At 40.6% G+C, this 13996-nt stretch overlaps 1 pseudogene; it reads right to left on the reverse strand.

Moving 5' to 3' along the window:
* Positions 1-503: 503 nt before the first annotated feature.
* On the reverse strand, positions 504-1640 carry LOC114040521 (annotated as a pseudogene).
* Positions 1641-13996: the final 12356 nt, after the last annotated feature.

Consider the following 13996-nt stretch of genomic DNA (forward strand, 5'->3'; position numbering starts at 1 on the left):
AAAATTGTAAAGAAATTAGGTTTTGATCAACATCTCACACCATATACTAAAATAAGCTCCAGATGGAGACCTAATCTAAAGAGAAATGGTCATACCATTAACAAATTAATTTTTTCCAGTTTTTATTCACAAGGAAAAAGCTCCAGTTCATCTTTTAATTTCAAAAAAAATTCCTGACATTATAGAACTAAACTGAAATGTATTAATATTCCACTCTTACATTTCAATGACAAAAACAGGGAAAAAATTCATGAGTCCCCCCAAAACAAAAAAAACAGGGAGAAGTTTATAAAACTAAATATGATTCTCAGCATTAACAGCTGAACAGAGAAAGGAATTAAAACACTGTAATTAAAAAAAAATCACAAATGGATGATAAAGTTGTGTAGAAACTGAAAATTTACAAATTGTTTAAAACCTGGAATCACTGACTGTTCAGAAACTACACAGATGGATCATTGGTGGTGAACAGCAGAAGGGGTTATGGGTAAGTCTGCATTGTTCTAGTTGCTACCCATGCCACCCATCTCCGAGGAAAGCCTGATATTGATTAGACACTGGTCCAAGCTAAATGCTGGCAGCAGATCCACTGATGGTAACCTGACTACCAGTAGATCCTTCCACTGGACTGACAATTTTGATCTGAGTCCCAGACATCTGGTGGATCTCATTGATTCTGGCACCTTGACATCCAATTAAGTCATGCGGAAAGGTGAATTTATGAGAAGTAGTTTGAGCAGATGCATCCAAACCTGCACTGAATCTGGGTTGCCATGTGTCATGGGAAAGTGAGACTGGGATATTGCCAACTGCTGCAGCTTGGTCAAATCTGGCTGTGGAATGGCATACTGTCCTTGAAGGGTATAGGCCTCTAGAGGTGGTCCCTCCAGGTCAGGGTTGAGGCATACGGACATGATGGTATAGGGAAAGCTCGCACTGTCACTGACTGCGCCGTACCTGTCCTGACCACCTGCAAAGATGACTGGAGAGCTGGACAGCTTGGACTGGTAGGGATGGTCGCACCCTTCAGGAGAGAATGAGACAGTCTCCAACACAACCGTGAAGATCTGTCTGACACACTCAATGACAGATTGTGGGATGCCAGCAATAGTGATGACCCACTCAGCTGCGTTTGGTAGAATATCCCCTGCCACCTGGACCTGAGCCGCTGTACTCTATCTTATTTCCCTGATCTTGAATCCCCCTTTTCCAAGGAGAGAGCCACACTGGCTAGCAGGGACCACAAGCCTCAGGGTGACTGGGGGTCTACTGGCAGCTGTACTATTGGTCATAGATATAGCTGCTGATGTCCTCTTTCAAGTTTGTCAATGATCATAGCAAAAGCTTTAAAGATGGCATTGGTGGGTCCAGCCAAAGTAATTATTCTCTCAGGACAATTCCTTTCTGAGATGTTGATATAAGCACCATCCTCTTCATGCATCTTCTTGACCGGATTCCCCTTTCTTTTCAATAATGCTTCCAACTTCCTTTCCGTGCATAAGTAGCTGGATGGTGAGAGTGACATTTAATCCACTTTTAATAATCATACCGGTGTCCATGTCAAGCAGTGTTCTGGGGATCTGGACTTTGTAAAGTGGTCAAGTCTTTGGTCACTGGTGGGAGTGGAAGCCAAAAACTTTGGGCGCTAGGTGAGTGAAGGGGAAAGGGGGAGTGGGCGGTAAAGGGAAGGGCGGGAGGCCTGGGTCGGAACAATGGGGATGGGGGGGAAGAAGAGGGGGCACACGCGGGCTGGTGGAGGAGGAAGTAGGGAGAACGACCCCAGGGCAAGTGGAAAGCAGTGGAGGGCGGGAGAGGGCATGGGCTGTGGTTGCTCCAGCTGCTGCCTCTGCTGGTCTGAGCTCATAAAAAATTAGGGGAGCAGAGAAGGCAATACTTTCACAGTTATGGATATAGTGGATGGATAGGGGATGAGTTCTTGAGCAAACAAAGAATAGAGATGATCATAAAAGTAAAATGGGCAATTTTGATTACATATAATTGAAGAGCTTTGACATAAATTAGATAAGTGAATTTAGATTTAGAAAGAAAACAACTAACTAGGGGAAAAAATCTTGGCCTATTTCTCTCACAAAGATATGATATCCAAGATACATAGGGAACTGATACATACATACATACACACACATAAAGAACAAGAGCTATTATTGTCCAATAAATAGATGGAAAAAAAGAAGGAAGGAAAGAAACTAAGGAAGTAAACATTGATTAAGCAACTACTATGAGCCAAGCACTGTGCTAGGTGCTTTACAAATATTATCTTGTTTGATCTTCACAACAGACAGCCCTGGGAAGTAAGTGCTATTATCCCCATTTTGCAGTTGAAGAAACTGAAGTAGGCAGAGGTAATGCAACTTGTCTAGGTTCACATTGCTATCCGAGTCTGAATTTGAACTTAGATCTCACTGATTATGGAGCAGCTAGGTGGCACAGTAGATAGAGTGTCAGGTCCTGAGAAAGGAAGACTAATTTTCCTGAGTTCAAATGTGGCCTCAGGCACTTACTAGCTGTGTGAAGCTGGGCAAGTCACTTAACCCTGTTTGCTCAGTTTCTTCATCTATAAAATAAACTGGAGAAGGAAATGGCAAACCACTCTAGTATCTTTGTCAAGAACACCCCAAATGGGGTCACAAAGAGTTGGACATCACTGAAACAACTGAACAACATTAATTACAGGCCCAGCACTCTATCAGCTATACCACCACCACTACCTCTAAAGGATATGAACAGGCAATTCTCAAAAACAGAAATACTTCTTATTAGAAATCATATTGAAAATGCTCCAAATCACTAACAATAAGAGAAATGCAAATTAAAAAAAACTTTAAGTTTCCACTTCATACTCATGAGATAGACAAAGAAAACAAAAAAGGAAGATAATAATTGTTGGAGGGGCTGTGGGAGGACATGCATGTTGATGTAATGTGGGTGGACCTATGAAGTGGTACAATCATTCTGGGAATCATTTTGGAATCGTATTTCAGAAGTCACTAAACAGTATAAACCCTTTAACCTAGCAATAGAACTCCTAGGCACATGTCCCAAAGAGATCCAGGACAGATCCTATAAATATAGGAATACTCTTTGTTATAGTTATAGAAACAAAGTGGGCATATGCCAGTTGGGGAATGGCTGGAGAGTTTATGGAATAAAAAAGTATAAAAAAGTAAATAGTATTATTGTTCTGGTTGATGAAAGGGGTGAATTCAGAGAAACCTGGAAGGACTCATAATGAATAATGCAGAATGAAGTGAGCAAAACCAAGATAACAAGTTATACATTGACTATAACATAGTAAAGGATACCAACTTTCAAAGACAACTCTGGTCAATATAATTACCAATCACAACTCCAGAAGACTAATGATGAAACACACTTCCCCCCTATTGGCAGAGAGGTGATGATCTGTAGGTATAGAATGAGACATAGATTTTCATACATAGCAAATATAACACAAATTTGTTTTGCTTAAAGAAAAAAGAACCTATGGAAAGTCCATTTGGTTGAAACATCTATCTTTCACAATGATGTCAGTGAAATCAGATACTACTGTAGTCACTTTCCAGATATTTACCTTACTGCCATTACTTTATACCTCTCTACTTTACATCCCATTTTGCAGTTGAAGAAACCGAAGTAGGCAGAGGTAATGCAACTTGTCTAGGTTCACATTGCTATCCGAGTCTGAATTTGAACTTAGATCTCACTGATTATGGAGCAGCAAAGATCGATTGGGCATCAACCCTATGCACTGTGTCTAGATTTTGCAAGGAACGAGGATTTCTTTTTGCAAGGTGGATGTCCTAGTAAGACCCCAAGTGAATGCTGATGCATTAGGGGAAAAAAATCAGCCTTCCTTTATTTCAAAACACGTATTCCCCAAGACAGTCAGGGTGTCTGTCTTCTGGTTGTCAAGTAACTACACCATGGTGACAAGACAAGAGGGTTTTAATGTTCTTTCACTAGAACTGAAATTTCTGCGGTAAACTTAAGTCATGGTTTTAATGGGAGACAAGCAGGAAGGCAAGATTTTCTAGATTTAAGGCCTTTACCTTATACACATGCTAGATGCTTCTTCTTCTTCCATTCCCCACACCCTGAGATAAAGAATAAGTGAATATAGTTCCCAGGACTGATATTCATCTTTCACTGCATTTATTCTGTCCACATAAGAACACATACAAGGATATGCTGATAATTAAGCTTTAATACAGGGCAGGGAATGGAAAAAGCCTTTCTCAATTTGCTTGGCACCCCGTGAATACTAATGCTGTCCACATGAGGCAAGGCATCATTGTTGTTTTCACTGGAAAGGAGGGGTGGGAGTGGGGGTTAATGGGAAGCATTTCCAGCTTTAGCCCCAATGTGCAGAGTTTGGGGAGTGAGCAGCTTCATCAGCTAGTACCCTGTTTGTTTGTTTTTTTACTTAACCTGAATCATTCCTGGATGTTTAAAGGGGAAAAAAGTCTCGTGCCTTCACTTCGTAGTGGGAGTTCTGGCTCTGAATGTAAAGCACATCTCCCTATATCTGACTTCTGACCTTACTCAGGTTTTGTTCCATTTTGTTTTTTCCCTCTGTTACATGACTCAGGCAGGCATTTAAAAGTCTTTAGATGAAAGGACCTATTATGAGTGCAAAATATGATAACTATTACCTCCTTTAATAATACTCCTTGCCAAATTTCAAAAGAATATGGTCCATTTGCTAATTATTACTCCAGAGGCTTGGGCATTCATTTTCTTTCCCTTGAGGAGCATTGATTCTAAAGAAAGGTGAAGAGAAGTGTTTAAAAAATGTGTTTACTGCCATCTATGGGACATAGCTGTGCTACCACACCAAGGGCTTGGTCTTCCTATGTTAAGCTTGGGGAAACTTAGAGGGAGAGACAGAGAGATGGACAGATAGATAGATAGAGATAGATAGATAAATAGATGGATAGATAAATAAATGGATAATAGATAGATAGATAGAAAGATAGCCCTGTGCAAAGCACTGAGGATTCAAATAAAAGGAATCCAGGCAGTTCAGGTCCTCAAGAACCTTTCATTCTAATGGGAGGAAGATTCTATCAAAGAGAACTAGAAAAGGAACCTTAGCTCCTGGCAGCAACAAGGTGTGGCTCTGGCTGGAGTGACTTGGAGAACTGATTCTCAACCAGATAAGGCAAACAGTCACCTATCCAGGCAGAGGAACTTGGAAGCAGAATCCAAGTTACTAGTAAGAAGAAGATAAAAGTGATGGTCTGAATAGAGAAAAGCATGGTATGGATCTGGTAGCAAAGTAAAAATGCAGAATCACCATAGAAATCTTCAAAGTTGACTCAAAAATGTTTGGAAATATTGGAAATCATCACTTTAAAGGAAAAGAGAAGTGTGTTCTGACTAAAGCAACTACAAAATGGAATATTTTGTCCAACCTTACATAACCAGAGGTGACTTATTTGGTAGGTTTAATTATTTGGAACACAACCAATAGCCAGGAAGGTTACAAGAAAGGCTAATGAGACATCAGAACATCTGCCACAGAGTTCATGCACTAACGCCAATACTTAGGATATAGGAAGTCCTCCCAGACACTGATTCAGAGCCTTCTTATTCTTATTTTCCATGTAATTCTAACAAGGTTTTTAATCTAATTTCTTAACCCAGGATAGACTAGAAGAAGAGAAAGAGAGGGAAAAGAGTAGATGCTATAGAAATACACATTGATAGCTCAAGAAGTGGCAGCTGACCAACTAACAGCAAGAGGAAAAACATAAAAACTGTAAAAAGCCGACTGACAACTTGAAATCACAGGAGTCTTGGGGCTACAATGTAAGGGCAAATATCCCTATATATCTCAACAATCCATAGGCGCCTTTTCAGCACAGTACAATAACTAATAACGTTGATAACAATAGTCCTAAATCATCAAGGAAATGTTAAGTTCTGTCCTGTATGATTTGTTTAAGAAGGAAGAAAAATGTAATGTTTTAGAAATACTTTCATCTAAAATAGTGGACTCTTTTTTCCCTAAAATTTGTTTAAAATTTCAGTTATCTAAAAAATTCACTTCTATAGCACAACTCATTCTTTAATGTTTATGAAAAAATGAAGCATTAAGATGATTTGCTGACTTACACAGTTATAAAGTGAACATCAGCTTTGGGAAGTGACAAGAAAAGAATTCAATTTGATCTGATTCAGCAAACATTTATTGGGCATTTGCTGCATGCAAGACAACATACTAAGTATTGGGAAGATGAAGATGAAAAACAGCATCACTCTTCCCCTCAAGATGCTTGTCTGTTATTAGGGTTGGCAGGGTGGTGGTGGATATGACATACATGTAAATAAATATGTGGTAAGGGTGACTGATGAAGGGTTGTCAAGAAGAGAGCTCTACAGAATCTTCTAAGTATATCTGAAGAGGGAGAAATCACTTTCAGCAGGAACCATCAGGAAATGCTTCATGGAGAAGGCAGCAACTGAGCTGAGCCTTGAAGGAAGGTAAAGGTTTCCACAGGTGAAAATGAGAAGGCAATACAGTCCCAGTATGAGAACAGCCTTTCTAAATGTGCGGAGAATGCAGGATAAAATTCAGGAACAGCTGGTATTTCAATTTGTCTGCTTGAAAGGGAATGAAGTGAAATGAGGCCAAGGACAGAAAAGGTAGGAATTTATCATTTATCCTTTAGACTATAGGGAGCAAAGGAATGACATAATCATAGATTTGGAAGATTATTTTGGCAGCTGTATGAAGAATGGTGTAGGAAGAGCAGAGATTTTGTTGTGAGTAGAAAGACTGAACTAAAATTGACTGGCTCTACCCTGCCAGTCCAGTACAAATTCATTAAGAGCTGACTGTTTGTAAGCTACTATGCTAGATTCTTGGGATACAAATTCATAATGAAAATATTCTCTGATCTCAAGGTGACTTTCTAACTGAGGCTCCCAGAGTGGTAGTTTACAGGGACCATGATTGGTATCAAGGAAGAGAACAGGAGTTGAAAGGCATTTCCTTACTCTAAGCAAAAGGGACTGAATGAATTCAGAGTAGCTATGGGCTAAAAGAGCTGAAAATCCCTTCTGTATGGGAATAGATAAGGTGGTGGCAATAGAGAATATCAGAGGATTTGCAAAGAGAAGCTGACCTAGGGAACTGCCAATAGATGACTAAACAGCAGAAAAAAAAATAGCCCAGCAGTACAGCCCAACAAGCTTGTTGTAGTTTGATGACAACTGTTGTTCTATGTGGGAAATAACCACTGGCAGTGTTAGAAGCAGAAAATGGATCCAGCTAGGTTGCCTACCTAATAGTGAGTTGCCTTAACTCTAAGTGTTCCCTATATGTGCTTACTTTTTCATGCGGATGCTTTTTTCCTATGTGTGGAAATCTATGGGAGATGGTACCCTATATATGGGGATGGAGGGATTTTCCTTGTAATCTACTTTATGTTGTTTAATTAAATGTCTTTTTGCTTGAAATAATGTGTTCTCTGATGAGCATGGTACAAGGAACATTGGTAGGGGCTTGTGAGCTGTGGTTTTGAGTGAATGATAAACTAAGAATGTCTTGGATCTGGGGTAGCTTTCAGGGGTGCCTATGATTAAACTTGGACAGCTAGGTGGTACAGTGCCAGGCATGGAGTCAGGATGACTCATCTTTCTGAGTTAAAATCTGGCCTCAGACACTTACTAGCTGGGTGACCCTGGGCAAGTCACTTAACCCTGTTTGCCTCAGTTTCCTTATCTGTAAAAATGAACTGAAGAAGAAAATGGCAAGCCACTCCAGTATCTTTGCCAAGAAAACCCCAAATGGTGTCACGAAGTGACAAGAAAAGAATTCAATTTGATGTGATTCAGCAAACATTTATTAGGTAATATTTAAAATATTGACATTCCCCCAACCCTCATGACGTATGAAATCTAGCAATCTAGCAGAAGAGATGAAAGGAACCCATGAAGAAAAGAGTAATGGTATATAGGCTATACAACCATATGTTGGTATGTAATATAGGGATTATGTGAGGATTTTTTTTAAACAGCTGGGGGTGTTTATCCAGCAAAAAGCATTGACTCATGAGGGATATGACAGCTGCTTTTAAGTATCTGAAGGGATGTCATGTGGAAGAAGAATAAGGCTTGTTCTATATGGCCCCAGAAAGCAGAACTTGAAACAATGGGTGGACATTGTATTGAGATAGATTTTGGCTTGATGTATGGAAAATGATTCCAAGATCTATGCCATAGTGTCATAGCTACTTCAAGAAGTGGTTGGATTCCCTCCTCAGTAGTCTTTAAGGCTGGATGACTGCTTCACAGTTATGTTATTATTGGAGATTTCTTTCAGGTATAAGTTGGACTAGATGACCACTGAGGTCTTTTCCAACTCTCTAAGTCTCTGATTCTTTGGTTCTGTGATAATGACAGGTTTTCCAAAGTGCCTAAGATCAGACCAGGTCTAATTTGGGAATACAGAAAGTCTTCATGAAGGATTTGTATTTTATTTTATTTTATTCATTTATTTTTAGTTTTCAACATTCACTTCAGTAAGATTTTGAATCCCAAATTTTCTTCTCATTTCTCTGCTTCCCCTACCTTAAGATGGAGTGCAATCTGATATAGGTTCTATATATACATTCATATTAAGCCTATTTTCACATTAGTCATGTTGTAAAGAAGAATTAGAACCAAAGGGAGAAACCATGAGAAAGAAGAAACAGAGAGAGTGAGCAAATAATATGCTTCAATCTGCATTCAGATTCCATAGTTCTTTGTCTCGATGTGGATAGCATTTTCCATCATGAGTCTTTTGGAAATGTCTTAGACATGATTATTATTTTAAAATGTGACAGGGGCATGGGTACTTGGATAGAAATTAGGCAGAAGGCATTGAGTAAAACAGATAGCATTAATATAGGGTCCTGAGAAGGTAGAACTGTCCCTACAGTACGATAATTGTGGTGATTGCCTGGAACTCCATGTTTTGGAAGAGTTTTTGGCTGTCTGGGGTAGATGGGAAGGAGGAAGGGGAGTGTTGAAATGGTAGATTATAATTAGCAAATATAATTGCGGTGAGAAAGTAAGTCCTCAAACCCTTCTTCCAATAACTTTGTCCCATCACTATGAAAGAATCCCTCTCCCCACTTTTCTTTTAAAAGAACAACCATCTGCCTGTTCGTTCCACTGCACTTGATGTTCACTCTATACAAGTTTCACCTGCATGGAATCAGAGGAAGGAGTATGCTTTCCACACAACCCGCCCCCCCACCACTTCCAAGCTCAATGTGCTTGGCTGGAGTCAAAGCACATGTTGGAGCCTAGCAGGAGATATGGGCAGTTAGGTTAAATAGGGCTAATTGGTAGAGGAACTTGAAGCCCACACTTATGAGTTTTAATTTGATTTGAGAGGCAACTGGGGGCTGTTGCCAGCTTCTGCAGAGAGAACAGTGTGATCTAAATGTCACTGGAGAAAGATGATTTTCAATGATGTGTGTCAGACGGAAAGGTGGAAAAGAGGCTGGAGATTAGAGAAGGTAGCTAGGATGAATACAATAGGCTCATAGTATCACCATCCTAATAATAGCTAACATTTATGTGCTTTAAGATTTGCAAAGCACTTTATATAGGTGATCTCCTTTGATACTCATAACAATCCTGGGAGGTAGGTGCTATTATTATACCCATTTTATGGATGAGGAAACTGAGGCTGAGTAAGGTGAAGTGACTTGTCCACATATAGGGAGTGTTGGAAGCAGGATTTGAATTTTCTTGGGTCAATATTCTATTCATTATTCATGGGACTTCGGAAGGCATCCTGTTTAATCCCTTTATTTAACAGATAAGGAAACTGAGGTCACAGAGATAACAGGACTTGGGCCTAAGGTCATATAAAGAGTAAGTGGAAGAGTCAGGATTTGAGTCCAAATCCATCCTTCTTCCCAGGACACATGAGATAGACACAAGTTAACTAGGGCTGGGGATATAGAGATGATGGGGGCAGATCTGAGAAAAAGTACAGAGGAATAAATGGCAGAATTTAAGGACAACAGTGGATAGAATGCCAGACTTGGAGTCAGGAAGACCTGAGTTCAAATCTGGCCTCAGATACTTACTAGCTGGATGACTCTGGACAATTATTTCAACCCTGTTTGCCTCAGTTTCCTCACCTGTACAATGAGTTGGAGAAGGAAATGGTGAACCACTCCAGTATCTTTGCCAAGAAAACCCCAGATGGGGTCATGGAGAATCAGAAACGACTCAGATGACTGAACAACAACAACAATGTTGAATGAGATGTAGAGAAGGGGCCAGAGAGAAAAATTAGAGGTGATGGCAGGCCCAGAATCTTGACAAAAATGGGCAAACTAAAAAGGAGTCATGAAAGCTGGGGGGTGGGGGGAGGGAAGGAAAAGGCTGATAAGAGGGGGTGCAAGTGGACTGTCCAAGGGGGTCCACCTGGTGGTGAGGACTGCTTGGCAGGAGCTGTCCTATTCACAAGGCAGGCCCTGTCAAAGAGATGGGGTCCCAGCTGCTGCGCTGCATTGTCCCAGAAAGCCAACACATGGAACAGCTGCACTGGGACAGCTCCGATGTCCCAACTCACAGCTGTGGAGATCAAGTTGCCTTTGGCATAGTCATAGACACTGTCACAGTTAACAGGTGGTTAATATAGCAGGGCTTTGAATCTGGAACTGGGAGTTGGAAGAAGGTAAGGTAGCACTGAAAGAATTTCAGATCAAATTGCAGGATTATTTAAACATAGTAAGGCATAAATGGGGATTTTTGCCTTTTATTCTCCCTCACTCTTATTCATTCCTCCTACATATATTCTCAAATGGCTAAAATATGCTTACTAATTGTTGTTTAGGCATTTTCAGGCGTGTCTGACTCTTTGTGACCCCTATTTGTGTTTTGTTTTGTTTTTTGGCAAAGACACTGGATTGGTTTGTCATTCCCTTCTCCAGCTCATTTTATAAATGAGGAAAATGAGGCAAACAGGGTTGAGTGATTAGCTCAGGGTCACCCAGCTAGTAAGTGTCTGAGGCCAGATTTGAACTCAGCTCTTCTCCAGGCCTGCCACTCCATCCACTGTGCCACCTAGCTGCCCCTTGTAGAGCATAATGGGATCATAAAATTAGAGATGGAAAGGGCCTTCAGAGTCATCAGATTATAGATTTGGAGCTGAAAGGGACCTCAGAAACCATAAAACCCAATTCCTTCATTTTGTAGTTGAGGAAACTGAGTCCTAGGGAGTCTAAGTGAATTGTCCAAGTGTTGAGGGCAGGTCTAACACCTTGTTACTTTAGCTTCCACTTTGGAACAAAAGAAGGCACGTGCGGGTCACTGAACAGAAAACAAAAGGAGGTTTGCTTAGCCCTGATGCAGCCAGCTAGCAAATGTCTAAGGCAGGATTTGAATTTGGGTCTTCCTGACTCCAAGTCCAGCACCCTATACCATCTAATAGTTATAGGTAGTCATTGAAACTGTCTGAGAGGGACTTGAACTCCTAGAGGGGTGTGTGTGTGTGTGTGTGTGTGTGCATAAAAGAAGATAAACCAAGATAGGCCAGGCCAGGCAACCAGAGACTGCCACAGGACAGTGAAGGACCAGGCTTGGTGGTATGTTTACTAAAGGCTGCCTAAGAAGGATTGTAAACATATTCATGGTACCCACACCACCCCCTGCCTCAGCTTCCATTTGTCCCAAAGCTGGGGTGTCCCTGCTTCCTGGGGAAGTCTAACAATCTGTAACTGACAAAAGACAAAGTTGTAAGTCCCTAGTTGATGGCAGGATAAAGGTCAATTTAGCAAAAAAAAAATAAAAAACCCATGGTTACCTTTTGCTTTTGTACCCTTTAGTCTTCAAAGCACTCAGGAGGAGTGTGAACCTGGAGATCGTGGAGTCATTTTTTTATCTGCCTACTGAGAACGTTGGTGGGGGTAGGGGGAGGTATCTGGTGCAAGGGGCGTGGCTTAGAAATGAGTGGGATGTTGTTGGCTGTGGGTTTTTTTTTTTTTGCACCAATAAAAGAGAGTCATGGTTTTGATTTTGAACGTATTTGGGAATCTAGAAAGCTGTCATTTAATAAGGCCAACATTAAAGAGAACTACATTACTGAAACCATGAGGAAAGCAAACAGGGAGCCAGCATGATTTTGTAGAAAGAATAGTGGATAGGGAGTGAAGCTGTACAGATTCTAGTCCTGATTCCACCACAAATGAGCCATTTGGCTTTGGGCTAATCACTTGGCCTCTCCATTTGTTCTTCAAAATGAGGGGCAGACATTTGTTAGGGGAATAGCTAAACCAATTATGGTACTTGAATGTGATACAATGTTTCTAAACTATAAGAAAGAATGAATACAAAGATTTCAGGGAAGCATGGTAAGACTTACATGAACTGATGTGGAGCAAAGTAAGTAGAACCATACAGGAAATACATACAAATGACTGCAATAATATTCGTGAGAAACAAACAAAAAAACAATGTATCCTCTGCAATTTTAATGATCAATCTTGGCCTGGGAGAATCAAAGAGAAAATGCATCTTCCCCCTTTCTTTGCAGAGGTAGGGGACTATGGCTTTGGAACATTGCACATATATTATCAGGCTTGGTTGATGTGTTGACTAGTTTTACTGAACGACTTCTTTTCTGTATTTCTTTTTTATTCTTTGTTGTAAGGGTGGTTCACTGGGTAAAGGAGGAGGAGAAACATTTGGAAATGACAGTGCTGTGAAAACCAAAGACATGAATGAAAATTTAAAAATAAAACAGAATGAGGGGCAGACCTCTAAACTAACACTCTACTATTCTAAAAATGCACAAATTTCAACAAAAGGTGGATCTCTAAATATAATTGAAGGAAGGAAAAAAAAAGATTTTTTTTAATGTGATTTTGTCCAAATGAAAAAGGAAAACATTTTATTTGGTTGGGGTTAGTGGAAGTATCCTATTTCTGGTCCTGTAGAAGGATCCTGTTTCTTACCCCTTCCCAGCTCTAAGACATTTTGAAAAATGACTTGCCTCAGGTCCACATAGGTAGCAACCACTTTAGGCCTCAGTTTCCTCATTTATAAAATGATAAGGTTGGACTAGCTGACCTGGAAGGTCTCATCTAGTTCTAAATCTGCATTCCTGTGATTGTAGAATGTCAGAGCTGTTGGGGTCATTTAGTCATTCTCTCGCAGTTTAAAGATACCCAGAGGAATTACATGGCTTCCCCAAAATCACAAAGTGAGTTAGTGACACAGCCTTGTAGACAACCCAGCTTTCTTCATTCTTAATCCTGTGTTCTTTCCACCACATTCCTCTGAGAGTATGAACACTGAGATGGAAACTGCTCTGGGGCCATTTTGGGCTTAGTAATTCCCAGTTTGTTTGTTTCTCCTCAAAATCCACTGTGAGGTGCTGAGATAATATGGGCGAGCTACTAAGGACCAGAGCGTTGGTGTCTGTCCCCTGACCTGGAGTAGACAGTTGGTCAGCCGGCCTGTAGGACTTGGTGTCAGGACCATCTGTTTGACCAGGCTTCCACAGGAGTGGTGAGGGAATTGGGCACATGATTTGTCTTCATTTGGGTGATTAATTATGCAAATATGAGTTTCTTTCAATGGGCACAGAACTGAAATCAGAACTGATAGTAAAAAGTGTTTGCTTCAAGTAATATACAATGAAAAACAGACCATCATGAAGTAAAAGAAAGCTGATTAAGTAGAGTTCTGACCTGCTTGTGGGACTGTTGATGTCCACTGATTGAAAATGCATTACTTCTCTCTGTCCTGGAAAGGGTTCATTTGCTCACATGCTTGTCTTGTCTTTTTCACCCACCCCCAGTCCCCCAGTTTTGTACCAAATGCCCTCATCATTGTGGCTGGGCATAAAATTGCCTAATAAGTCACACAAGGGAATTTATGATTATAAGGTTCTCCCCATACCTCACACCTGCCCCCCCCCAGCAGCTGTGCAAAACTCATCAGAGCTGGGGACCAAGGC

This window comes from Vombatus ursinus, unplaced genomic scaffold, assembly GCF_900497805.2.
Source record: "Vombatus ursinus unplaced genomic scaffold, bare-nosed wombat genome assembly UNPS02013348.1, whole genome shotgun sequence".
NCBI classification, from domain to species: domain Eukaryota; kingdom Metazoa; phylum Chordata; class Mammalia; order Diprotodontia; family Vombatidae; genus Vombatus; species Vombatus ursinus.